The 26,305-nt window shown below is 35.6% G+C and overlaps 1 protein-coding gene across 9 annotated transcripts in view; it reads right to left on the reverse strand.

Annotated features, from left to right (window-relative positions):
- LOC105678707 (rap guanine nucleotide exchange factor 2-like) overlaps positions 1–26,305 on the reverse strand; it is a 111,040-nt gene that overhangs the window by 39,174 nt on the left and 45,561 nt on the right. For 2 of the 9 annotated variants that reach the window (XM_067349523.1, XM_067349526.1), the window contains exon 1: positions 12,685–17,201. The exons of 2 other annotated variants lie outside the window; for them this stretch is intronic. The gene's annotated coding sequence lies outside the window, so the exon portion shown is untranslated. Of the gene's footprint in view, positions 1–12,684; positions 18,167–26,305 lie in introns of those variants that run through there. 5 more of the 9 variants (XM_067349533.1, XM_067349530.1, XM_067349521.1 and 2 more) reach the window with 4 other exon arrangements.

The raw sequence follows: 26,305 nt of genomic DNA on the forward strand, positions 1-26,305 counted from the left end.
TAACGTGCTTCACGGCTTTGTTACATTAACACGCCGGCAGGCATAGAGCAAATTATTGACAAGCGACACGAGAAAGATGAAGTATCATTAATGAAACGTATTATTGTGCGTGTTTTTTCCGAGCCATTTCTTCAAATCATAGGAAGACGTAAATGTTTTTTCAAAGCTGCAAATGTGTATAATTTAAGACTTTTTTTTTATTTGCACAACTTAGCATGTCCCAAATGCTTCGATCGATTCTCTCAATTCTGCGGATAAATATGAAATTTGAAAACATAACGCGAGCTAAGTAATTATATATTGACTTTTAACACAGCTCTCTAAAATTTCGACTTTCCTCGATATGATTAAAAACGTACAGAAATCGCAACTGCATGGTGCATCGAAGCGCGAAGCGCGGCGAGCGGTGGACGCAGAGATGCATGAGAAGCGCGCACTGGCCACCGTGTAAAGCCATAAAGCTAGCGGCCGCCCTCGTTTAACCAGGTTTTCACCGCTCTCTGAAGCTGGCCTTTGTCGGAGGCTCAAATCCGCGTCTCTCCTCTCTTTCTCCGCTTTGCTGACCATTCGCGCTCGCGTCGACCACTCGTCTCGTCCCTCCCGGACTCGTTCGCTCTCGTTAACGGAAATGCGTATCGTAATTCGAATCGTGGCCATAAATATGCACACGCGCGGTGCGTACGTACATATATGTAAACGTTCAACGCGTGCTACTCAGCTTCTCTCGCCTACGCCGCTTACGTGCGACGCAATCCGTACGATTGCGTCCGCCCGTTATACGAGATGCTTCGGAAAAGAGTGTCTGAATATGTTTAGATATAAGCATTCAACTTTATTCAATTTTATTTCTATTGCTTACTAAAATATTTTTATTATTATTTCGCAACAAGTATTGCGGATAAAAAAATATTTGCTATCTCTCTTTAGATTGACATACTATTTTCCATTTATCCATATTCATAATTATTATAAATTCTGAATAAATTAAATGTCATTACCACTGCGACTATTTATACCACATCAACTATCGTCATTTGAAGGCTATCGCTAACTAGAGCTAATTAACCAAGGTTATTTAGTGGGAATCGGCTATAAGTAATTCGACATTGTTATATTTCAGTTGTTGCTTGCAACAGGTTTGTCGATATACACTTACAAAATTTTGTCAAACTCTTCACTTTTGAACCATCTTCAAGAAACAAAGATTATTTGTCATGTAAAAATAGTATTTTAGGAACTAAATTATTTGATAACAAAACAATAACTGATTGAAGGAAGAAGAATTATATGAAGAAATATCTACAGACTTGCATTTTTGCATAATAAACATCGGGATCCCATGATTTGATCATTCCAACACGTCCATCATGGATTCCATCATAATGTACTGGCAAGTACAGTTAGAAGAGATTGAAGCGATGGATGAAGAAGAGTTGCGGGGAAGCGAAAGGAAAAGGAAGTAAGAAAAGATATACGAGATGCGCTCGAAAGGGATGAGATAATGTTCCATGGGGCCCTCCGAGAGGCTGTGATGTCTCTAATATTAGACCACTGTGCCCTATGAAACGCTTGTAAGATTCTACTAGCTCCAGCAACTCGCTTCCTTTATACATGCTACATAAATAAATAATTAGAGAAGAAATATACTTCTTTCTCTTTAACTTTTTGTAACACAAATAGACGACTAAATATTTTCTTCTATTGAATATGAAAAATGTCCAAGGCTTGTATCTAGTGTATTAAATATTACGCGCTTAACAAATTTTGTTTTCTATTTAATTTAATTATAAAATTCCTCGCAACAGTAATATAATGAAAAATTTAATTGCCAAGATATTTTTAACGTAGCAAAACAGGGAAATGGTGATAAATAATTCTATCGATTTTGTTCAAACAAATATTAAGTCAAAGAAACGAAAGAGTTATAATTCCGAAATATTCTGCGTATTGATTTCATAATAAAACCTCTTAAATTTTGAATGTTCTACATGTATCTGATCTGCCAATTCAATGTTGTAGATGAGATACGTATAATTTATATTCGACATGTCTCGCTATGTTCCGCAGTCTCGTAAATTGTATGTCAATCACGGATGAACGTGGAAACCTGGATCGGTAGTCGAAATGTTAGCTGATAACGACAGCAATGTACGCCGTTAAAATGTACAACATGGGTGAAAGTGGATGCGCGGCTGACGCATACGTACGGGCGTCCGTCACAGGCGGATCCTATTTTACCTCACACACATACACAGGCGCACACAAATTGTGCGCGCACCGTGAGAGAACGACCCTGGATCGCCTTGGGAGTCGGTCTCCATTGAGGAGTCGTCGGATTCCCACCGACAAATCTACGAAGAAAAGATGCGAGGGAAGAAGTGCAATACAAAGTTCAGCGCACCTAAGCCATCGACTAACTTCCTTCACGTTTACGTTTACAAGCTGTGGGCAACAATCTGCTATTCTCAAGTATAAAAAACTGCCAGTCTTACCGCAAAACCAATAGTTTTGTCGAATAATGTTTAAAAAAAAAAAGAAGTAGAAACATGTGAAAATATTGTATTACTGATAAAAATTTTTAATTTTAAGGTAAAATTTTTATCTAGAAGTTCTGTTGGCTGATTGATTTTCGATATTAAATACTTCTACAATTTACATTTCAAATTAAATTTCAGTAAAATATTCATTTTACCTGAGCATATAAAGTAGAAAATATAAAATTGATTCACCTATTTGGTATTTCATAACTCTTTATTTTTTGATATGAATAAAATAGAGCTTGTGTTAATCAAAATTTTCCGATAGAATTTCTGCCAAATGAAATAGAACGCGAAGGATAAACCCGATTCTCACGTATTTCCCAGATATATATTTTCTTCCTATCGGTGATTCGGCACAATCAGAAATGGCTCTCTATCTAGAAACGCTGTTACTGTCCTGAGTCGACAATACTTGAGCGTAGCGAATCATCTCGATACAGCAACTGCGATAGTAACGTGGTTCCCATTTATCCCGAGTGTCGACGCGACAAGATCATTTCTCGAATAATCCCGAGGGAAATTCGCCGCTCAGTAGAGCAGTTCCTGCAGGTTCTAATACACAGAGATGCTCGATATGAGAGAAAGAGAGCGATCGCGACAATAGATAGACGTCGAGAAGGAAAGAAGCAAAAAAAACGAGAGCATGACGAAAGAATGGACGCGACGAGTCGTATCCAAAAGGCAAATTGATCGCAAAGGACAGTGTAACGGTGAAATGCTTTTTGTACTTGAGCCTTATTATCTTTCCCGTTAAACCGCACGATTCACCGCATCCAAAAAAGGGTCTCCTCTTTCCGTATTCAACTATAAAAAAGTTTGCGCGTGTCATATTTAGCGCTCCAGAAAATGTTATCTAAATATAAGACCGTCCTGCTGAACCCGTTGGTGTTTCAACAATGTTTACATCTATAATTTTTCCAGCTGAGAAAGTGCTGCGGAAAATTATTTTTATTGCGTAATATAATACAAGTTGCTAGGTTAAATATATAGATCACAATCCCGATCGAAAGCGACTGAATATGGAACAAATGAAAATTGACAGAATATGGAACAAATTTAATTAACGACAATCTCCTCGAATCTTGTTAACTTAATGAACATTATTCATATATTTCATCACAGAAAAGTAACTTAATAAATTGTCATTATGTGTCATTATGTAATTTAGCTGCTCGTCGTTAAGTACTACTTGTAGCAATTTTCATTTGTATTCCATTAAAAAGTCCGTGTCTATTCACATACGTCTGAATTCTATATAATACGATGCTTGCTAATTATTACACAGCGGTACTAATTGACGAGTTAGAAGAAGAAGCTATGTATTAATTGATGAAAGAAAAGTTGTGCCTGGAAAAGCGTTCTACATCTTGACGTGCCGAAATCCCATTTTAAACCCCGATAAGATAACGAAACGGAACTAATAGTGTCTTGAGTAAAAAAATAAAACTGAATGGTTTTAAAACTAAATGGACTTTACTTTTCTTCATGCGCGTGTAGCTGAGAGTACTTCGCGTGAAACTGCATATACAGTCACGAAAAAAAGTCGACGATAAAAGTCTCTCGAGTCGTAGAAAGCCTTAGAAACTACTACCAGAGGACCAGACTTCCTGCGATGAAAGTGAAGAGAGACGAATTCAGTGCGTATTCTCGGAGCACCCCCGTTCTAATGGAATTACTGGTCGATAGCCGATTCCGGTTTTAATGACGGTCCGATGCTCTAAAACTTGCACGACCGGAGATTGAAAATCTTAAATACAATCAATATCTATTGCCATCTCAATTTACGAGCATACAGCCAAAGATATTTTTATATTTTTCGAGAGAAATATTATATTCATCTCACTTGATACAAAAATTATTTATTACAATTAATATTTAATTAAATATAATTGAATATTTTTTAATTGTGATAAATATTAAAATGTAGATAAAATATGTAACATAATTTGTATTATTTGGTAATTTCAAATCTTGTTTCAAACTTAAAATATTAACATATTAAACATGCTTCTTTAGGGGGAGGGGGGGGGCAGTGGAATAAAATAACTTTTAATGATAAAAGTTACCTACAATAATTAAAGTATCATGGATGAAAAGTCTTTTAAGTGTATGTTTTTGTAAGAGAAACAAAGTTACAGACGAACCAATATTTCGAGTCACAAATTTCTTGAAGAAACGATCGAGTTAGAAAATATCGGAATCGAATAAAAGATAATGTATCCGATTTAATGGAATTGCTTGTACAATTCTATTCTTGCAAGAGCTTTGGCATGGAGCGCTATAAGTATCGATCGCTCACAGCAATAGTAATCGGTTTAATGCGATCCGATTACGCTTTGAATCACCGCTACCTTACAGGCGAGCCGCATTTTTCGATTGAAAATCACGACAGCTATCTTAAAAGAAAGTTAATTCTTTCACCCAAGTTTCCAAACTTTGTTTTATTTTACCAAGTTTCTCAGATATATTTGCTGCCACGAATATCTTTTTATAAAATGTATATATCGTGTTTAATCCTTGCGACAAATATGTTAAGCTAAATTTTACACAATTTACCATGGAAATGCAAAGGGAGAAAAGGAGAAAGAGGGGCAGACGGTAATGTACTACTACCGTAAAGCGTTGGATATAGAGTACTCGTCTCGTAACGGCTTGTGGCTAAAAGTTTTGAACAGCACTTAAGAAGATCATAAAGTTTTCATACCATTATGAAATTTTAAGCACTTATCTCTACATCACATACTGTATACGTATGTATACTTGTAAGATTGAACATTTTTCTCCTTCATGTATCCTCCCCATCAATAACTTGGGATTTACCGGTAACTAAGCCAGCTGAAAAATATATCGAGAGCAGCGGAAAAATTCAGAATTTTCGTGAAATACAGAGGACTTTTAGGATTTTCAGCACGCTTCTCTCTTTTTATCTCAGCTTTATTTTATTGCTTGTATTTTGCTTGTATTTTTTTTTAATCTTTTCATACACGTACAATCGATAATATGATACGCTCTGACCCGGTTAATTGTTATCATTTCGGTAATACAGAGTAAAATTACACACACGAATAACATACGTAAATATAAAATAAAGAAAAAAAAATAAAATGAAAGAGAGAGAGAGAGCCGAAGAATGTCGGAAATGATGATAAATAAATGAAGCATTCATAAATACCGGGATCAATATACGTCCACGAGCCATTCGTCAACAAAACCTCCTGGGGGGAGGGGGAGGGGGACGAAGAACGCAAGTTTGATATGAATTTCGGGCGTCATAAATTTTCTCCGACATCTTAAACTCGCGCGACAGATAGAAAGCATTCGTCACGTATAAAAGGAAGAGAATATGACTAGTCGAAGAGGCATTCTCATCCTTTGAGATTTCAAAAGAGAGGGGATCAGCGGAACTCTACCTGAGTTCCTGTCCCTACTGTTGCCCGAGTCTAACGCCCGGAATTACGGTTGAACCCGTCAACCGAAATTAAATTGCTTTTTTTACAAAGCACGGTAGACGCGCCACTTCATAGTAATATGTATACATATGATGTACCATATCGAGATGGATATTAGCAAAAAAAATCCCGAGGCGAAAAAAAATATTATAGGAAAAAAATTTTTCCATCTAAAAGATAAATAACTAATTCAGTCACATAAATTTCTCGAAATTAAGATATGTTTGTTAGTATCATCGGTTTCATATGTTTCATCTTTAATATCTTCTAAGACAAGTAACCTCGAAACTTGAGATAGAATACCTGTATAGTATGTCATGTATAGAATTCATGAGAAACTGCTTTCAAGTCTTATATATGCAGCTTTGCACGTATACAAATACCGTATTGTGCGAAGTACTGTACTGCGTTTCTGTTTAGTTGAGAGATAAAGCAGAACATGAAAGCTTATAATATGAAGAATAAATCGTATGAGCAGGTCTGTGAAATATTTATATTAGAATTCATAGTCGGATGCAAATCGCACAGTTCATAATGTTGACAAGAAAATCATCTGACAGAAGAATGAATTTGTACAATAAAATTTGGAGAAAACATTTTCAAAGTTCTGAAATAAAATTTTTAATTATATTTTAAGATAAAATAAGCTAATATAGCTTGTGTATTAAATAATAAAAAATTTCTTTATTCTTTTACATTGTAGAATTAATTTTTAATCAAATTAGTTTAAAGTTTAACGAACAAAAGTATGTAGATTTAAGACAAAGTCAAAAGCTGTTCTTTTTTATATCTCTGTGATAAACAGTGCTTATGTAAAATTTATATATTTAGTGCTGCAATTACATTCTACCTTCGTGATCAATTATCAACTAAATTGGATTGACATTGAGGATGTACTAATTTTAACTCAATGTCCCACATCAACTTCAAATTCCTCATTGTTACTACATCGATCGAGTCGAAGCATGATGGCTTTCTAAAGTACACTAATTACTTTATTTTCAGTGCTTACATGCTTTACAGGCATGGACATTTCTTTCGTTTCAGTATTAAAATGTAATGCTTCCAATATTGGACGAAGCAATACACATTTCCATACTTCACGATTAATTCTAACGAAAACTTATAGGTCGAAAGTCAGCTACAATCTTCTACATTTATCTTCTTTTGTCTATCGCGTACCGGCTTGTGTATTTGCACGCGATACACACGTACGCCTATGTATTTATCCGCGTTGCATCGTCGATTTGGCAAGGTCTGAACGCGTGCAGACAGTTAATCAACAGATGAACCGAAACCAAACAAGTCGAACTGGTGGGTGTGTCATACTCGCGCGCTATATCCGTGCCTGAGTACTAGCGTGCTAAGCCTACCCACGCGAACGCGTACGACGCGTCGTGACTTGTCTGTGTGCGTGCCGTCTATTTGGAGCAATCTGGAGGCCATAAATCGCGACGGAGGTATCGCGTCCGCCTCGATATGCGGGCGGCATGGTATCGCAAGGCGATGGAAAAATGTCAATAACGCAACACCTCTCTTTCTGTCGTCTAGATGCATCATCGTTACGCCGCTGTCAATGCTCGTGTTACGTTTACATATCGATGTGACGGCCGCGATCGATTTCAACGGCTCGTGTTGTTTCCGACTCGCAACGGGAATGATCCGTGCGCGTTTGTAAAAAGAGACGAATGGAAAATATGCGATGCGAATAAATCGTAATGCTGTCCGCAACGTAGATATCGACGACAGGATGAATTAGAGGATGGAGATTTTATCTGTGCGCGATGCGACGCTTATTTAAATATTCTCCAAGAAAAATGTCAAGAAATTTAAACGCCATTTCATTACGCAGGAATATATCGCAATTAATTATTCGAATTAAATCAATTTATTCGATTTTATATTAATTATCTTGACCACTATTAATTATCTCGATCTATATTAATTATCCCGAGAATACACGCCACTATTCACGTTGCACGATTTACTTCGTAACGAGCTCGAGTGCTCGAAATAGTTCATTTTTCATATTAAGCGATTCAAGCGCGCGAGGCGCGTTTATGGCGCAGAAAGAGCGCGTCATGCATCGATGAAATAACATTTATACATCGTGCGATTTCACAGCGCGACTTCTACGCGTATGCGTCCCCGCCGACGCAAAATGTTAGACCGGTTGCAAATATTTACGTAGAGTATCGACGAATCGATGGCCCATCCTTCATGCACGAATGCAGATCAGATTCTACCCCTTCACGGGGCAGTGACCGAGGCGAGAAGGAGGGAAGCGGGAGGGAAATACGTGCAAAAAATCGATGACGCAATCGTTTCAACCCGCGTCAGTACCGGTCAGCGGAATTTATCCGATAATGCGATGATACGGCTGGCATGTCGCTAGTTAACCCTCTATAAACCACTTCCAAGTTATACGCTACATATCTGCCTCCAGCGAGGATATTATATGAGCTGAGAAAAAGAACTAATCGAATGAACAAAACCGGCGATTACCCTCGTTCAGATAATATCACGTTAATTGATCAAGTTACACAAATAAGGCAACAAAAATATATAATCGATTGAGTGATTAAAATTACTAGATGAATTAACAGCTAGATGATGCCGTTATTTAAAGAAGTTGCATTTTCTGAACCATAACACCTGTTGTATGTCTAAAGAGATATAATGGAAGTACTGCGTGGGCACAAACGACACACAAAATCTGATTAGACATCCCACGCGGAAGAGGAAAAAAACAAGAAAATATGTTACATCTGCCTTATGTAAGACTCGACAGCGACAGAGCATACATGCTCCAAAACTCTCAAGAACTCAAGACACGTGTTTGTCCTTCAACAGGAAACGACACGAATCCCCTCATGACTGTTCTTTTCACCATTAATTGTCAGCCCTAATTTTTCAAAGACATTTTTTTCGAAATTCATTTCGAAATGACTCAAAATTGCCTAACATGAGACAATGGTATTTCTAAAAAATACTTCTTGTGAAAAACAGCGCTCTTGGAAAAATAAATTATTTATATAACTGTAAATTATTTTTAAAAAGTCATTTAAAATATACCAAAGAAACCAAATAGCACAGTAAATTGACATAGACATTGACATATACGAATCTTTCATTAAAATATATCGACTTCAATGCGCGCAGGTATTCAACACGCATCAATATTCCACCGATTTTAACATATATAAGCTAACTTTCTCACACACAAGCTACGCGTTACATAAAATGTCAATCAATTGTCATTACATTGTAATAGGTTTGATCGTCACAAATGGAATTGTTTTGAATGCTGAATGTTGTAACTAATTAAGGGGGTATCGCAGCGAAGTGCAAAATCGGAAATACTTGCGAAATTTACGCAATGTGTCAAGGCACGGCGTGGATTAATATTTGCTTTCAGATTATTACAAGTTGATCAAATTAAGAAAATTTGCATTTTGCAACAATGCTAGATATTTATTGTACTGGATATTTATTTACTGTTCATTGTACCGCAATGATAAATTTTCTATAATTAATTCTTTAATATTTTTAGAGAATTCGCGAGAGATTATTCTGCTTTAATAATATAATTATATAATAAAGAAAGATATTTATCTCTTGATTCACGAATTTATCGAAAACCCTGAATGGCTTTCGCAATGGGATCAAATATCCAATCTGTGTTTAATACCGACCGAAAATTCCAACGGAATAATTATTACGACGAGCGTAATTCTATAATTATTCTCGAGCGATCCTGGTTGGTAGTACGATTAATTATTGCGGCCTGACAAGCTGTATTGTTTCACTTCGCTGTCTGACAAACGCGTCTACCGCTACCGGAGTAGAAACGGTAACTCGCACTCGTTCGTAACAGCGTCGAAACGGCGAGAGAAACGAGGAAGCGAGGCAACGACGTGTAACAAAACGGGCACGTTGAACAGCAACGTGCGGATCGAAGCACCGGAAAACGAACATGCGGTCCGCGCGAAAATGCCCTCGCAGAAGAGAAGACACGTCGTCGTCGACGACAATCGTTAACTAAAAATCAACGGTAGGGATCAGCGAACGGAAAAAAGCACAAAAGCAGAGCGGGACTTTTTGCGAGATAAAATTTTTCCTCGATATCTCGGGATTTTAAAATATTTCGGGTGAACTGTCTGCGCTTGCGAGTGCGGCGGCATCGATAAAAGTAAATTTAAAAATAAAATAAGAGGCGGGAAGCGCCCTGGAAATTAGATTTTAATCCCGCTTGTACTTTTTCCAATTTTTATCTTCTGTTTTCCGATATTCTTACCGAGCCTATATCAGGTGACTAAATATAATAGACATATACGATCGATAAAACTTCGCGAGTCACATGAGAACCATTTCTCGATCACGCAATAACATCTTTACTCTCGGCTCACGAGACTGCAGCTCGTATCAAAGTACCCCGATAAACGACACATTACATCTGTACGTGCAAACAAACTTCGGCGCTTTCAGCGAGATTGCTTCCGACAAAATCGCTCGTCCGCAAAGAAAAGTTTCACCGAAGAAGCTCTACTTGTCTACCAATAGTCTCCACGAACGTCTTCCCTTTCTCGTCATAGAGAGATTTTGGGAATGGAGTTCAGTGTTTTTAGATAATAAATGCGGATTGACGCCGATTGCGCGCGACGCTAACCATCGAAAATAGAGAATATTTCGTTGTTCGCAATTTCCGCTGACCGATGTTACGTGTGCGCTAATATACGTGTACGTATACGTAACGCCAATTAAAAACACGTAACGCCGACGTAAAAGCGTCAGAGTGATGCCAGATTACTCCGAACGTCGGAAAATGGCAAAAATTTGCATCGAAAGCGACGTCGTCTCGTCGCCTCGGCCTCGCGATTTCTACCGAAATCACTGCGGTGGCACGTGCTTCAACAGTGTCAGCTGGGTCAAGGTTCTCCAATGCGTGCATAAAGTGCGATTGCATTTTGATTTCAACACGAAAAGAATCCAGCTAAATATGCTCTCTCGATAGAAATACGAGACTCCGAGGAGCTCAACGTTCACAAATCCCGCAACGCAAAATTGTATTTCGCACATTTAAATAATTCACACGTTGAAGTATGTGTAATTCGCTAATCTGTGGAAATCGGATTAATGCGAAAATTATGCGAAATGTTTTCAACTTTTCATATTTAAAATAAGCCAAAAGCTAAAATGTCAAAGGTGATCTGTGACAGCAGAAGAATTGTCGACAGATAAAGCGATAACTATCTTTAAGCCTTGTTTTCGGCTTTCGCGGATGTTGAAACGATTGCGATATAGATGAGATATTCATCTGTGGTATTCTGAAAATTATATAAAGCTGAAAATAATGAACGTTCAGCGATGCGTTCCTTTTGCGTATTACGCAATTCTGTTTGCAACGACCACACATAGATGCATTCGCAACTCACGATTTAATTTATCGCGTTCTCAGCGGTGATATCGAAAGATAAAAGCTTTTGTACGTTAATATTCCAGGAATGCATGTTGCCTTCAGAACAGGCAGGAACATAGTAAACGATATTTCACAAGTTATCACTATGACCTTCCACGTTCTCGTTGCATTCATTTCCGCCCTTCATTCATTGTAATATTAATTGATAAAACTATGACTTTCCTTTCCTCATTGTCGTAAGAGTTCTTCCGTTCTTTTGCAATGAAACATTTTTGCTCTCTATCTCTCGATCTATCATAATTAATTAAACTTATTTCCAAAATACTTTTGTCTTACAAATTTATATTGTAATAAATAATTTTATCCGTAATTAAAGTAGGTCTATTAAGTTGAACAAATCAATTAAACATAAATTAAATAAATTATTTAAGTTTTAAATGGGAAAAATACGGAAAAAATAATCTAGATCAATATAAAAATATAGAATGATTCAAAGTTCCGACATATTTCACATATTTAAATATCGTCTCCTTTTCAAATTTTATCTGCCATTGTCAGCCCAATAGCATACATATTATTTTGATTATTAAATTTTTGTGAGAGCAAAAACAATATATAAATAGTACAATGTTGACTGTAAACAATTATAAAAATTTAAATATCACACAAGCAAATTTAAATAGCAAACAAATAGATGGAAAACAAATAATAATATAACTGTCATTACAAATAATAATATAACTGCCTTACATTCAAAACTTGCGCGTAGCTCCAATTAGATAAGGAAGATCACTTTCAGAGCAATAAGGTTATCATAAATCGCGACTGATGGTTTTAATATATATAACTTTACTTTCATTAGATTTCACGCTATTAGATCCTGTATTATTCTTCATTAAACGATAAAATGTGATGAAGCGCAATGTAGATATAAATAGCACTCTCGTTCCATCGATCAGTAACTATGAATATTTAAGATCTTGGCAATTATAAACATTATATTATTTTTAAGAAAATTTTTAACTCGTGGTATTATAACCCTATACGATAATAAACCAAAAGTTACGGCGACGAATCAATGTTAAAATTTAAAAAAAAGAGAGAGAAAAAAAATATATATAGGGAAAATGTCAAAGTTTTAATGACATTTCGCCGTCGGTTTTCCGCGCGAAACGAATGTATCTCACGCAGACGGGATTAATAATGCGATCGATGAGGCCGGTTCGCAAATCTCGAATGCACGGGATGCGGCGACCCGCCTGCCCAAACAACCTGCCTGCTTGCCTGACTGGCTGCCTGCCGTGTCCTGTTCTGTCCGTTGCAGCTGCCGCGCGATAATCCACAGGCGATTGCACTCCGAAAACGACTGGTCGCACGGCGAATTCACTTCACACTGTCGCACAACGCTTTTTTCCAGTTCGGCTCACGACGAGGATCGACGATAAAAAAAAGGCGGCAGTATCGCCGATGCCCGTGCGACTCTTCGAAACCCGAGAACCACGTCGTAACACGCGCCGCAACGTCCGAAAGTATACTGGAGCTGCCGCGCGCTACCGCTCACGCGCACACCACGATGCGACGCCGTCCGTCCATCCGTCCGTCCGTTGTCGTTCACGCGCTCTGCTGGATGCTTTGGAAAATAAATTCGGAGATACATCGACACTTCGATTTGTAGACTGTCAAATCAGCTGATTATAACATGACAGTACTTTTCCAGCATTCTAATCAATTATCGATTATATACAGCTAAATAATTTCCGAATATTTTTGCTATTCGAATATTTTTTTGACGTAAAATAAAATGCAAAAAAATATCTTGATTCATAGATCTTTTAGATCTCGAGATCTCTTGGAACACAAATTTGTAATATAAAGAACAACATTTTTAGACACATGCCAGCTAATTACTATATTTAGATGTCTTCAGTATATTATTTTTAAAGTAACTTCATACGTCACTTCGTAATTTTTTAAATAGATTCATTCACAAATCGCTCTATCACGCCAGAAAATAATTAAACTTAATATATAACTACGTTAAATATATATCTGCAATTGTTCCAATTTCTCTTTCTTTTTAATTAATTTTCTCCGGCTTCACTTGCTTTCGAGTATATCCTTGAAGAGGTTTAGCTCAGTTATTGTTTGAAAGAGAAAACGCTTCTCTACTTTCCGAGAATTTCCTATCCTATATTAAATAGCAATCCTTCGCTGGCGCTTCAGCGGATATTTTGATTTACAGTAGCGAACAGCGACGTAACAGTTTTTGCTCGAAAAGGGATAATCCACGTGCGCGCGGAAACGAGTAGATTTCCTACGGTAAATTAAACTCCGAGCCGAGGGCGGCGGCAAGTCGACCGAGGACATAAAGGGCAAAGCAAGACGACGAAATGCGAATGTACTTACTGCGCGATTCCTTCTTCTCGCTTTAATGAGTCTCCACGGCGCACGCTAAGGAGAACTTTCTTTTTTTTTTTTCTTTTTTTTCAATTATTCTATTTAAATCTGCATGTGAACGTGTACACGAGTCGCGGAGCAACGATTATCCACCCGCTGCGTTTCCGGGGGACAACAAAGTTACCGCAAAGTGCCAATTAAAAAATGATTAAACAGAGATAGCAGAAATTTCCTTCTTCCAAGGCCACTTCAACGTAAGGCACTGAGCTCGCCGCAACGCGCGCAAAATTAATTCCGTTATATCGTAAACGCGACGGTAATCCTTTCTCCTTTCTTTGCGCACGCTCTAGGACACGGATATCCTTCCGCTTTTAGATGTATAATTTTTTTGAACAGCTCTTATATACAATCGTCTTTATTTCATTGTCTACTCCGGCTAGCCTCTAGCTAATAATTTAAATTTGTATTCTTTACTAGAGTTCGATCAAATATTTTGCTGCATACTTTCAACTTTCTAACTTTCCAATTTTTATTGTTTTTTTTTGTTTTTTTTTTTTTTTTTTTTTTTTTTTTTTTTTGAATAGTGCCGTTAATAACTTTCAATTTGAACAGATCTATATATTATATGTAATATCGCATTGTAAAGTATTTTGAGAAAACGCAATGCTTTGAAGCATTACGCGTATGATATATAATACTTTAGTCTAGTCGACAATTTTTTACATCAAAACATAGGAATTCATGACCTGTAAAGTAAAAGATCTTGTTTTACTATTTGTACGTAATGAAAAACTTTAGCTTTGAAGGCTCGGGATTGACATGAAAAGATCGATCGCAGTAAACCCAGCGTCTACTCTCATAATAGTTGCTTTTCTTCTGCTTAGGTACAAAACGCTCATTATTTTACTCCCATCCCGATTCGCTCATTACTGAAGCCTTAATTAGGCGAGTTCGCCTTTTTATCCAAACGATAGTTACTTCCGGTTCCGCTTCCTTCAACTTCAGTGCAAATGAGCTTACTCGAATCACTTTATTATCGTCACTCAGTCGATCACTATTAGAATTAGGATAATTCACTTTCAAACCAGGAAATGTGAAATCGATAGTGATGTTATTTCCTCGTTGAAGTATGTATGTTCTAAAAAATCTCTGTTCTATCTATCTGTCGAATAATTATAAAATACATTGTTCTATAAAGAATTGTAAAATTTGAAAATAAGGATTTTGAAATTCTTTCAACAATTTATGAAATAAAGACACTTGAACAAATATTTATGTAAATAAACACTTGTGTATTTACATAAATACTTGTGTGAAGAGAACAAACAGTTTCAATATTGAAACCAGAAATAAAATCACAATAAGAAGCGAATTTATCTTCATATTTCTTATTTTCTTCAAATATAAACTTTTATTTTATTTTACTTTTTCACTTTTCTTTATAAAATCTCAAATTATATTTTCCATTGGAAACAAGTCTTTCTTCTAAATATAAAGTAAAATCTAAAATTTCCCTTTTCAAATAACTTTATAATAAAAAAACAATAATTGACTCCCTTCAAACGTGCGTGCAACAATTGCGTCGTCTATCTCGTATCTCTCATGAATTGCTATGAATCCATTAACTCACTCCATTAAACATCCATTAAACAGAATAGCCAAAATGGTGATTGCACTTCGTCCTTGTATGTATACAATTTCTACGAATTGATGCTCGCGAGATATAAAGCGCAATTTAATATACCGTTTCGTTTTCATTTCCGTTCGCAGAATCGTTCCGCACGTACGATTCGTCTAAATAATTTTTGTTCTGGAGTAAGGTTAATTTTCGCGCTGGAAGGTAATTAAACTCCGGAGTCGTGTTAGCAGCCAACAGCATAAAAAAGTTCCAACTTTCCTAATGTAATTATTGTGCCGCACCGAAGTATGTCGAATGACACATCTCAGTTATAAAATACGAATGATACATTGCTTTTACTTATATTACAACATCGTGAAAGTTCAACGTTGCAACGCGGAAACGCAACTTCACCGGTAAATCACCTCGTAAATACTAGGGAAATCGAAAATACATATTCGTGTCAACCGTCCATTCTTGTGACATAAATTTTATAGCGCTATTTAAGTTTTCTCGATATTGCATGTAATCTTTGCGTCACAACAATTTATAAATACTCGGAACATTTTCCAATAATATGAAAAAGTTCAAAAAATATATTTCAATATATTACTATACGTGTAGATATTTAATAGTTTCTAACACTATATATTCTCCGTATTCATTAAGTTTCATAAAATTATTGATGCTGCAAATTAATAACGCGATACTAAATAATGAAGTCGTAATACGACATGTTAATCTCGATAAACGGCGCGATCGATCAACGACTGCCATTCATCTCTATATCATTTCCAATCGCCAGCAACAGTTGAATCATTTCATCTCCCCTTCAGTCATTAATTGTAACTAACTGTGCTTCAATCTCGCGTTTATACGCCATGCAAAATATAACAATACAACGCGAGAATGATATAAAAAAATGTGGAGAGATAACATTTGCGTTACATAAAATATCAAATTTCGCTCGAAACGAATATTTCACGTTTCGAATTATTGATATCCGCTTACCAAAGTTATCCAAGTTCTATCGGATTAATCAATCTTTTATACGTATAAATCATGTTGAAAACTTTGAGAATTATAGGACAAAAACCTGAGGCTATCACAATCTATCAATAAAAACGTAAAAACCGATACTGAATATTTTACATCTATATCGCTCCTTGACCGAAAATGACTGAAGACCGTTAATATAAAATTGATATTTCTCATAGGCAATAACCTAATACGTCTCCTCGCTTCCGCTCAAAACTGGTCAATCGATCTTAGTAAACGGGGCCGAAATTGTGTCCCTTTCATGTGTACCGACCGTGTTGTCTCCTCTTGCTCGAGCCTTCGTATATCGTTTGCCAATCTACTGTACATGCATGTTCTAACGTTGGAGGGAGCGACAATGACGAGAACGCGTTCCCTTCTCGGTGTTGGTATCCTCCTCGCGCGACTGGTCGTCCTGCGGACTATTCGATGGTGGAGGTGCCATATCGACCTGGCCGCTGTCTAGACTAGACCTTCACCAGAATATGCCAACCAACTCGGCGGTATTGCGAGCTATGGTACCGTTACGACGCTCGCTTTTTTCGTCCTCGATACGCGTACGCGTCGATCTCGCCGACGAGAACGGTAAAATGAAACGACCGCGTGTGATAATGTTGCTAGTGACAAATTTGCACAAGCCTATGTTCACAAATTCGTACAAATTAATATATTTAAAAAAATTAATAATTACTGATAAAAAGAAATTCTACGTATTTGTCGAAAAATTGAAAATATAACACAACGAAATTTTGATTTCTCAAATATTATAGCAAAATATTATTAACGGCGAGATTTCTTAATTTTGCAAATAAGAAATATGATTCTTAAACAAGAATGTTAATCGCTTACAATAACGTTATTATCTCAAAAACATGATTCCTGAATAAAATACGAACAACGAAGAAGACAAGGAACGAAAGGTAAATCGTACAGCAGATGCACCGTTTGTGTTGCACCGAGCTTGCAACAAAAGCAAAATAATTCAAAAGATCTGCAAACCCATTTTGTCAGTTTTGATATAAAATAATATCTACAACCTAATGAGTAACGATGCACAAGCTAATATCCGACTTCTCTTAGAGTGATTGCTTTAATCTCCGATAATTCTCGCTAATGAGCAAACGGCATTGCCTTCGTAATTGATCGCATGTTGTCTCAGCCTGATGTAGATCCCAGATCTGATTTAATCTAGTTGTGTAATCAGAATTGGAAGCTGAATCACGAGATTCACTCGAGTTGAAAGAAATTCTAAAAATGACAACATATGTTATTTCCTCATGAACGATTGGATGACTGTGTGAAATACGCTCGTCTATAAAATCGCCACGTAATTCGTTCTCTGCTCTCGATATACCGAATCTGTCGATAACAGTATGGAAAAATAACAATGCCTGGTAGAGAACAAAAATGGGAAGGAATATAATAAAGTGAGGACGTGCGATAGCCGTAAATAATCGCGAAATATTAAATGCGACGTGAGCTGTAAGATATGAATCTCTTGCTACGCGTAAAAATCGTGAAAAGAATCGTATAGCGGCACGAGAGAAATATAAAACGTGCAAAAACGAGAAAAAGAAGTTAGCAAGAAGAGGGAAACCTTCGTGAATGTGCGCGCCTGTTGTGGAAGTTATTAGGTCGAAGCCACTTCAGGAAAAATACCGACCGACGACGAAGCGGTAGCAGGATTTTCTAGGAGTACAACCGGATATAACGATCCACGGAAAGTATTACGACCCACACAAGCGACACACACAGGGTGGCTTTTTGTACCGTACGTGCAACTTTGGTATATTATTTCTACATTCATTACGGGTGCAAAAAAACATCACACGAATGCGCGACTTTCAATATTGTAAGAAAACCAAGAGAGCTAGTTTCAAGTTAATAACAAAGTTTGTACAAATTTTTAATTTTAATAAACTGTCAAGTTTACATGTTAAAAATATTAAGAAAACATAAAACATTATCCATTCAATTATATTATGTATCATATTTAGCAACTTATGCCTAAAAAAAGGTAATCTTTCGTTATGATATTTCGGTTAATTTCATAAAATTCCTTGGAGAATCCGTACACAAATCTTAAACTATCCTGTTTAAATTGACCTTTATGATATACGAACATATCCTGCGGAGGGTCGATTGCTGAAGGATGCAGATGGCAAACATGTGTCTCGCTTAAAATACAAGAACTTGGAAAAGGGAAAAATTTCCCCTCTTGGACATCGCCATCAATGGAAAAGCAAATTTTGTTTTATCGCAACTATTTTTCATCGCGTATCATTACACGATAGAACTAGAAAGATAACCACGATTCATATTACGATCCCTACGATTATGGAATAAAGAAGCAGGTACCTAGCACGTTGGATAAAAAGAACGATCTCGTAAATATTTCAAAGTGAATATATTTAAAGAATATATCAAACCAGAAGTTGTGCGATTATAATAATAAATGGTGGATTGAAGTGGATGGAACGGAATCGATTTGAAGTATGTAACACTTCGAGAGTGAGGTATCTAGGAGGGGAAATATCTGACAGCTGATCGACGAGGAAATTTACTCTCCGAGCGTACAACTAATTAGATTAGACCGACTCTCATCGAATATTCATCCATTGCCGTCTATTTATAGATCTCCGCTATAATTCGCCCTAAATATTTTATCCAGATATTTTCACCAAAACGTCGGAAATGAACTGAAATCGAATTTGTCTTTTCTATATCCTTAATATCCATTCTAATATTATTACTTAACAAATTTAGTTAGCAGCAATATATTCGCTAATATAGAAAATATATAGATTGTATATAGAGTAATTACTTATATAATAGATCATATCTTAAAAGTTTAATATATTAAAATGTAAAAGTACTTTTTTTCCAGTTAATCAATAAAAATTATTATTAAAGAGAATATTAAATAAATGTAAATTCATAATACACGTTTTCCCTCTCATTCGACCTACGCATCGATTCTTGAAATTAAGAGGCTTCGAGGGGGTCTCAAGTAGTCGAGGAAGCGCAAGGTGACTACGTTGAATCACGGTTTTTTTTCTTCTTTTTATTTGAAAAGCTAAAGGAAGGTAAAAGCAGCGCTGTAAAAAGCGGTTTTGCGATGAGGGGAGGAGCGGTCGGTATTTCTAAAGGCACTTGAGAACGTGCTCGATGCAGCCGCCACGAGGAGTGCTTCGCCCGCAAATAAGCCGCTGTGGTCCCTTTTATTCTTTTTGAATATCCGTCTATGAATTCGAGCAAACTTGTTTGATTTCAGCTGACCGCTCTAACTTTGCGCTTCTATGTCACCGCAATTTCGCATCAAAGTTTTCGTAAAGCAGAATATTTCATCCCGGAGATAATGATTTTCGTTTCAGAACTTGTTAATATTTAGGCATATTTGTTAGCGTGGCGGCAACTATTGTCGAAGTACAATAGCTCAAGATAGAATCATGGTTCTCTTCCCTTTCAATGCATGGTAACATAGCAAACGTTCTTTACCACCAGCAAATTTCATCCACATTTTCTTTATCGATCGTTGTTAATGCACCCAAAAGGTAAATAATATATTTATATTTGAAATTTTGTGCAATTATAAAAAAATGTTATTAAAAAAGCAAGAGTTAAAGATAGTTCAAAAATGATTAAGTCACCTAATCAAAAAACTTGAAATATTCGTTTCAATTAAATGTAATTGTAAAATTTTATATTTCTGGCATAAAAAAATATTTAATTCTTTTAAAATTACTAATATTTTCAACATTCAAAACTAAAAAAGATACATGACCGAATTAAGAAAACGAATGACTATTGTAATGCAAAAACAGTAATAGTTATAAAATCACAATAATACACGTGCAAAGAAATATACAAGAATTTTTCCGTTATAATAAATTAATAATTAAACTGAATTAATTAAAAAAAACGTCTGTGATACGAAATTAATAATATCGAGAAAATGACTACTTTTGTTACTTTTGAATACCGCATCTTGTCGATATTTGCTATTCATATTTATGCAAATATGGCTTGTCACGAAATAATCTTCAACAATATTGTACTACTTTACTAGGCTATGATTCGGTTATATCCCTCAGTCGCGATTTCATTGATTGTTTTGGACTAATACAAAGACGAGTCGGTGAAATATAATCGAAAGGAAGCGAAGAATCTCTTTCTACGATAAAATCGGTCAATTTCAATTCCAGGCCACATTTATTTTTGGTTGTTACTCGTTTCAAGCTAAGCATACATCACAAAAGGTCTCGCGGATATTTTCGAGATTCTGAATAGCAGCGAAAAATTGAAAAGACTCTCTCTCTCTCTCTGACACACACAGAAACAATTATATTTAAAGTGTACTTTTAAAATATTAATAGAAAATCTCACTCGATTTAATAAAATGTAGAAATAAAAATCGTCTCGTACACAAACGATATAATAATTCGTAAAACATTAAAATAAGAAATGCAACCTTGTCGTGTTTTCTCAATTATTTATAAATGGAAAATAGAAAACTAGAGTATATCGAAGAAAGTTTAGGACAAGTATCGATTCGCGACAGTGCAGCACGGTCGGCGATCCGATTCCTACCGATCCTGCCCGGCGCGAATGCCGTTGTAACTTGCTTAAAGCAGCAAAACAAGATACACGACGCGGACCTACAAACGCAATAAGTCGCCAGCTACTTTCTAGCCCGCGGCCTGGTGCCGCGAAACGCAGCTCGCGCTCCTCTCGCGTGGCTCCAGCAGAGCATTCGCGGCTGATGCACAGAGGAATCTCTACTGTGGCTCCTCAGCTTTTTATAAGATACATGTCTATATTGCGGAATAAAAGCAACTTAAGAAATACATGTTTTTCTTTTGACCGCATTATTGTCAAGGATTAGGATCATCTCTAAAGCAAGATTCTTCTACCACATAAATGTGTTTAATTATACCTTGAAAGAATTAAATACTTAACATGCTATTTATTTCATTAATCATGTAATATTTCTTATTATTTTTACTTTTTTAGCTATAAAAAAGTTATAATTTTTTCATTAGCAGCATTTTTATTATTTGCACAAGTAAGAAATAATTATGTGTTAATTTGAACTTTTTATAGATGTTTTTATAGATGTTTTCCATCGACAAAAATAATCTGACAATGTATAAAAAATTCTTTTATTTATCCTTATATATTTTATATTTAAGATAAACTTAAAATAAGATACAAAACATCAAATTTGTTTCAAATAATTATTTCGTCTTGCTATAAAGAGATACGTGACTTTTACTTTTAATTACTCCATAACATATATGAGCATCTTATAATAAGTTTAAAAAAGTAAATACGATTATTTTTTCGTGAACGTTTCACATTAATCATATGAGATGGCATAGCACGAGCTCCGTGTCCCTGGAAATTTCGAAGGTGGGCGATCGCGTGTGAGAAGATAAAATGGAGTTCAAGGGCTCTCGCTCCAAAGTGGAGCACGCGAGTGTCACTTCCAGTTCTGGAAACTTGACACACATCACGACGCTTTGGTCGATGTGTCGCGCGAATGAAGTGATATGAATGACATATCGTTACTTTTGTCAAAGTTCAAAATTTAATAATAATATTAAGCATTTCTTAGCTCTACAGATTAACAACGATATTAATGGAAATCGTGGAACGTCTAGAAAAAGAAATATATATATATCAATATCATAGATAACTAACGTTGTTGTTTGCGACTTGAAAGTAAAAGGTCAAATGTTCTGTAAACATGTATGTAACATTTCCCTTCTTCTACTTTTTAATATAATTATAGCATAAAATTAGAAAGTTGCCGGTGACTAAAAGGATATGATAAACTAATTTAAAAAATAATAACTCTGAATATACAGAGTGTTTTAAACCAACTGTATCACTCGTTAATAGCAGATTCTGACATTTCTCATATGGTAAGGATATAAAAATCAATATGCAATGTGCCTAAACGCGTCAATTTTTAATAATATGATTCATTAACTTTAAACATTTAAAAATTACTATAGCTTCGATATTTTGGTACAAAGATTTTAATGACATCAGGAATCTGCTAATGAGTGACGTTAGATCTTATTGATCTGGGACACCCTGTATAATATAAATTATCATTATCATTGTAATTATAAAAATAGTCGATAAAATATGTTTCCGAATAGTCCAATTTCTTCGGAGTCTGTGCGTTAACTCTAATTCATACTCCCATTATTCTCCTTGTAACTGTGGTGGATTTAATTGCAATAGTTCCTGAATATATTTACGCTATTCGAAACTAACCGAATGGTAAGAACGCGTGTGAATTGTCGCTTCTAAAAACTGTCTCTCCGACTATTCGCCGAGGAGAGTGAGACAATTATACGTGATAACAGATCGAGCGAGATATCATCACTAAAACTCATCGTTATTGTCATCCTCCTAATTATCACGATCATCATGTACTTCATCATCATCATTATCGAAAGCATCCATCAAAGGAACAGATAATCAGATTAGATTCGAGTTCGCTCGCTTAGTTCTCCGAAAAAGGGAACAGAAGAGATAATCTGTCAATTGAAATGAGCAAATATTTTACTTTTATCTAGGAATTAATGCGTAAAAGCAAAGATAAAAAATTAATATTTTTGCAAATTGGATTTATAAAATTTTACGCATTAGTGAAAATTACTTATTAAACGTTTTATAAATACCATATAATCCTTAGTTAATGTTAATATAACGCAAATTAATCCTACTGAATTAATTGAATTAATACTATAATTTTTTAAAGAATATTCTAATCTTCCAAATTGTTCTTTAAACAACGACTTAAGCAGCAATAAAAATTTAAAAAAAAAACAGTAAATTAAACGTGTACTACGATCATGGCATATATTTTCATAGAATTAATTTCAAAATGCAAAAATTTATATATCGCTGCATTTTCAAAATGTTATAAACTTTTCTATAGATCAGGGAAACATTTCGAAATTCACATAGATGAGTTATAACGTCTGATATTGGATGGGAATAAATCAGAACTGCATATAACGACTGTCGCTCATGCGAATACATGATAGAAAAAAAAAAAAAAAAAAAAAACAAGATTTCACCGTGCCTTTTCTCTACTTTCCGCGATATGCGCGCGTAATTGTTTTCTACGCCAAACAGTGTGCAAGCGCATACATACGATGCGTCGACATACACCTGTCAGTGTCGCCACATGATTTTTTTTTCGTCACGCACAGAACGGTGAAATTCATAGACTGCGCCGAAAAGAGAAATTATACATAACAAATATGAAGTAACGTAAAAATTTCTCGTTGGATATAAACAAGCGAGAATAAGTTAGATAAAAGTCTAATATGAAAGTCTTTGAAATTAAACAATTATAAATGCCTATCAAGATTGAATAAAGATGTATTTTTCTTATTACTTCTCGTGATATTTAAAAGTTAAAAAGTAAAACTTTCAAAGTTTTCATTCAATTAATTCGCTTCATTTAAAGATAGATGTAAATTCAGCACAAATATGATAATAACAAAAACAATACAAAACTATGTATTTAAATTTTCATATTTAATTAAAAGTAAATGCAAGCGTTTCATTCAAAATAATTAAATTTATTTTGGATTTTCTCCTATTATTTTATAATTGCTATGTAAAAATTCTTCTATTTTAAGCAATTTTAATTTTTTTCGAAACTACTTAACTGTCACGACTAACAAAAAACGAAACAGTGCAACGATAAAACGAACAAACGATAAAAATAAATTCAGTTTTTCGGAATATAATTCAAAATAATAGTTACAATCTAGTTTAACTATTTTTTGTTTCTCAGAGGTAGAAATATACAAAATTAGATGATATTTAATCGATTCTAATTTCTTTTACAGATAATTTAACGTGATCTAATTGGCGGAACGGGAGTAAGTAAGAAAATATAATAAAACTGATTGGAAAGTATCCGGGATTTGCAAGAATTGTCAGCGATTTGCGGCCATTAAAGTAACCATCCTGGCGAATAAAAATGATGGAACATGCGATAATAATAAGTTACTTACGTCCGCCGTTTAAGACAAGCAATGTTAAAATTTCAAGGCAATTCCGCGACAACTCAAGGTGAGTCATGAGCGGATGAAATCGGTGTTCCAGATCAAACCAACACATTCCATCACATAGCAGGTATAAGAAAATGCGAGCACTATTTCCACGAGTTTAACGGTCACGGAATGTACCGTTGTCGTTCGCAATTATCGGTATCTTGTCTTTATTGTTCAATGAACTTTTCTTGCAGTATTAATCATGCAACATAAAATTAAAGTGTAATATAGTTTTCATCAATATAATCAACTCTTAAATGCGATATAATATTCTTTTATAATCCAATAAAAATTATTTTCTTCTTGAAGATAGTAGTTTGTCAAAAACAAAGATGTATATAAATTGCTTAAAGCATAAATTTGTTTATCAAAAAATAAATAAATGTTATAACGTACAAGATATGTGTAAAATCTATACGTAACTTATTTTGTCACAGAGGGAGAGAAAAGATTTCCATTACTAATTTGAAATTTAACGCATGTAGCAGTTTGATAAAGTTACGTTCCACTTTCGAACGGCCGCAAAAGAAAAGAAGCGTTGAAAAAAACAAAAAAGACAACGGTAAATGATCGGTTTAAGTGTGACGCTTTTGCAACGTGCATTTAATATTAATACTCCCCTAGCACTATGCCATTAAATGGCATACAACGTATTTAATCGTTCGCTTTTTATACGCAACATAACTGTACCTCGTAAGACAGAGAGAGAGAGAAGCTACCTTTCGATGGAAATAAAATAATCTACGTCTTCGTCTACGCCGAGGAATAATATTAAAAATTTCTTTCACAAAGGGCGACTTCCTGTGGCATGATTAAAAATACTTTAATTACGTAATCGTCGCCGCCATAGCGCAGGGTCCAGCGAGGCATGAGAACTCGTGAGCTCACCGATATAAAAATACGAACTTTTACAGAATCACAAAGAAATAATAGAGGTCGGAGCGTGTGGCAGTCCTACGATGCAGGACGCAGAGCGCACGTTTCATGCTAATTATGCTCTCGGCGCGGCATTAGTACGTAAAAGGCTGCTGCACCACTGTGCCAACGGAGGCCACCGTGCTGCAAGCGGGGATGGTAACAGCGCCGTGGTAGGCGTAGTCGTCGCGAGATAACATATACATACTATAAAATACCGGCGATGGCTTCGAAGCCAATCGGGCGTTTCGCTGCACCTCGCTGCGCTTTTGCTTTGTACGGAGCGCCGGTGCACAATGCTCCCGTTGTCGTAGCACAGCAGGCAACGTAGGTAGGCAACCGTGTCGTCAGAATCTTGTGAACTACCTTACGCGGCACGTGAGGAAGAATCCGATAAGATAAAAAAGTGTCGCGAACGCATTATGAGACAACTAAAACGAACGCGCAGTTTCACCGTTATCCACCGTGCACGCTACATTGATACAATAATGAAATTTGTTCATTCATTCTATTCGTGATCAAAGCTCCTTAAGTCCATGGAGTCACGTTTTAAAGTTACCTATATCGTCACTTTTTATCGGAGCACTTTTTTAAAAACGTTTAACAAAGCTTTGATGTTTTTAATAACTTGCAGGTACACGAACATAAAATACTCGGATAAAATAATAACAATCTTTGAAGTTGGTAAAAATTCAAAGTAACCAATTTAAATAGAAAGACCACGTTTACAGTTTACGAAAATGTACGTCGACCCATTTTTTCATGAATAAATCACAGAAAGAGAAAGAAAGAGTCTCAGACTATGGAAATTAATTTATATGCAAACTTTCTCTGGTTAT

The sequence above is a fragment of the Linepithema humile genome, chromosome 2 (genome assembly GCF_040581485.1).
Source record: "Linepithema humile isolate Giens D197 chromosome 2, Lhum_UNIL_v1.0, whole genome shotgun sequence".
Classification (NCBI taxonomy): Eukaryota; Metazoa; Arthropoda; class Insecta; order Hymenoptera; family Formicidae; genus Linepithema; species Linepithema humile.